Source organism: Lupinus angustifolius, unplaced genomic scaffold, assembly GCF_001865875.1.
Source record: "Lupinus angustifolius cultivar Tanjil unplaced genomic scaffold, LupAngTanjil_v1.0 Scaffold_405, whole genome shotgun sequence".
NCBI lineage: Eukaryota > Viridiplantae > Streptophyta > Magnoliopsida > Fabales > Fabaceae > Lupinus > Lupinus angustifolius.
The window spans coordinates 46,364-49,601 of NW_017727814.1; positions in this window are offsets into that span (position 1 = coordinate 46,364).

Genomic DNA, 3,238 nt, shown 5'->3' on the forward strand with positions numbered 1-3,238 from the left:
TGAGGATGACGATGAGGATGAGGATAGGATGAGGATGAGGAAGAGGAAGACGATGAGGATAGGATGAGGATGAGCATGAGGATGAGGACATGAATAGGATGAGGATGAGGATAGGATAAGTATGAGGATGAGGATGAGGATAGGATGACGTGACGATCAAGACGATGATAGAATGAGGAAGAGGATTGGACAGGGATGATGATAGGATAAGGATGAGGATAGGTTGAGGATGAGGATGAGGACATGGATAGGATGAGGATGAGGACGATGATAGGTTGAGGAGGATGAGGATGAGGATAGGATGAGGATGAGGATGAGGATGAGGATGAGGATGAGGATGGGGATGAGGATGAGGATGATGATAGGATGAGGGTGAGGACATGGATAGGATGAGGATAGGTTGTGGATGAGGATGAGGATGAGGGTGAGGATAGGATGAGGGTGAGGACGTGGATAGGATGAGGATGAGGATGAGGATGAGGATAGGATGAAGATAAGGATGAGGATATGGACATGGATAGGATAAGGGTGAGGATGTGGATAGGATGAGGATGAAGATGAGGATGAGGAGGAGGATACGAAGAGGATGAGGATGTGGACATGGATAGGATAAGGTTGAGGACGAGGATAGGATGAGGAAGAGTATGAGGAAGAGGATTAATAAATAATGTAGATGAGGATGAGGATGGGAAGAGGATGAGGAAGAGGATGAGGATGAGGATAGGACGAGGATGAGGATGAGGATTAGGATAGGATGAGGATGAGGATGAGGATAGGCCGAGGAAGAGGATGAGGAGGAGGATACGGATAGGATGAGGATGAGGAGGAGGATGAGGATGAGGCTGAGGATGAGGAGGACGATGAGGATGAGGACCAAGATAGGATGAGGATGAGGATAGGAGGAGGATGAGGATAGGATGAGGACGAGGATAGAATGAGGAAGAGGATAGGATGAGGAAGAGGATAGGATAAGGACGAAGATGAGGATAGGTTAAGGATGAGGACGAGGATGAGGACAGGATGAGGATGAGGATAGGATAAGGATGAGGACGGGGATGAGGATAGAATGAGGATGAGGATATTGATAGGATGAGGATGAGGATGAGGATAAGGAGGAGGATAGGATGAGAATGAGGATAGGATGAGGGTGAGGATGAGGACGAGGATAGAAGGAGGAAGAGGATGAGGATAGGATGACGATGAGGACATGGATAGGATGAGCATGAGGACGAGGATAGGATGAGGAAGAGGATGTGGATGAGGATGAGGATATATGAATAGGATGAGGATGTGGATGAGATGGGGATGAGGATAATGATGAGGATGAGGATGAGGAGTAGGATGAGGATGAGGATGAGGACCAAGATAGGATGAGGAAGAGGACGACGATGAGGATGAAGATAGGATGAGGATGAGGATAGGATGAGGTGAGGATGTGGTCGATGATAGAATGACGAAGAGGATTGGATGGGGATGAGGATAGGATGAGGATGACGATGAGGATGAGGACATGGATAGGATGAGGATAAGGATGGGGATTAGGATGGGGATGGGGATGAGGATGAGGATGCGGATGAGGATGAGGATGAGGATGAAGAGACGGATAGGATGAGAATGAGGACGAGGATAGGATGAGGAAAAGGATGAGGATGAGGATGAGAATGAGGAGAAGGATGAGGAGGATGAGGAGGAGGATAGGATAATGATGAGGATATGATGAGGATGAGGATGATGATAGGATGAGGAAGAGGAAGAGGATGAGGATGACGATATGACGAGGATGAGGACGAGGTTAGGATGAGAATAGGATGAGGATAAGGATGAGGATTAGGATAGGATGAGGATGAGGACGAAGATGGGATGAGGAAGAGGATGAGGACGGGGATGGGATGAGGAAGAGGATGGGGATGAAGATGAGGGTAGGATGACGACGAGGATATGATGAGGAAGACGAGGATGATAGGATGAGGATGAGGATGAGGTGGAGGATAGGATGAGGATGAGGATGACGATGACGATGACGATGAGGATAGGATGAGGATGAGGATGAGGATAGGATGAGCATGAGGATGAGGATAGGATGATGATGAGGATGAGGATAGGATGAGGATGAGGATGAGGGTGAGGATGAGGATGAGGATAGCATGAGGGTGTGGATGAGGATAGGATGAGGATGAGGATGATGATAGGATGAGGACATGTAGAGCATGAGGATGAGAACGATGATAGGATGAGGAAGAGGACTAGGATGAAGATGACGACATGGATAGGATGAGGATGAGGACGAGGATAAGAAGGAGGATAAGATGAGGATAAGGATGAGGATGAGGATGAGGAAGAGGAAGAGGATCAGGATCAGGATAGAATGAGAATCAGGACGAGGATAGTATGAGGAACAGGATGAGGATAGGATGAGGATGAGGATGAGGATGAGGATGAGGATGACGATGAGGATGAGGATGAGGATGAGGATAGGATGAGGATGAGCATGAGGATGACGATGAGGACGAGGATAGGATGGGGATGAGGAGGTGGATAGGATGAGGATGAGGATTAGGATAGGATGCGGATGGGGATGAGGATGGGGATGAGGATGAGGATGACGATAGAATGAGGATGACGATGAGACGAAGATAGGATGAGGAAGAGGATCAGGATGACGAGGAGGGTAGGATGAGGATGGGGATGAGGATGAGGATAGCATGAGGGCGAGGATAGGATGAGAATGAGGATAGGATGAGGAGGATGAGGAGGAGGAGGATGAGGATGGGGATGAGGATAGGATGAGGATGAGGATGAGGATGAGGATGAGGATGAGGATGAGTATGAGGAAGAGGATGAGGATGAGGATGAGGATGAGGATGAGGATGAGGATGAGGATGAGGATTAGGATAGGATGAGGATGGGGATGAGAATGAGGATGACGATGAGGATGAGGATGGGGAAGACGATGGAGATGAGGATGAGGATCGGATGGGGATGAGGATGAGGATGAGGATGAGGATAGGATGAGGATGAGGATAAGGATGGGGATGAGGATGAGGATGCAAATAGTATGAGGATGAGGATGAGGATGGGGATGAGGATGAGGATGCGGATAGTATGAGGATGAGGAGTAGGATAGGATGAGGATGAGGATGAGGATGCGGATGAGGATAAGGATGAGGATGAAGAGACGGATAGGATGAGAATGAGGACGAGGATAGGATGAGGAAAAGGATGAGGATGAGGATGAGAA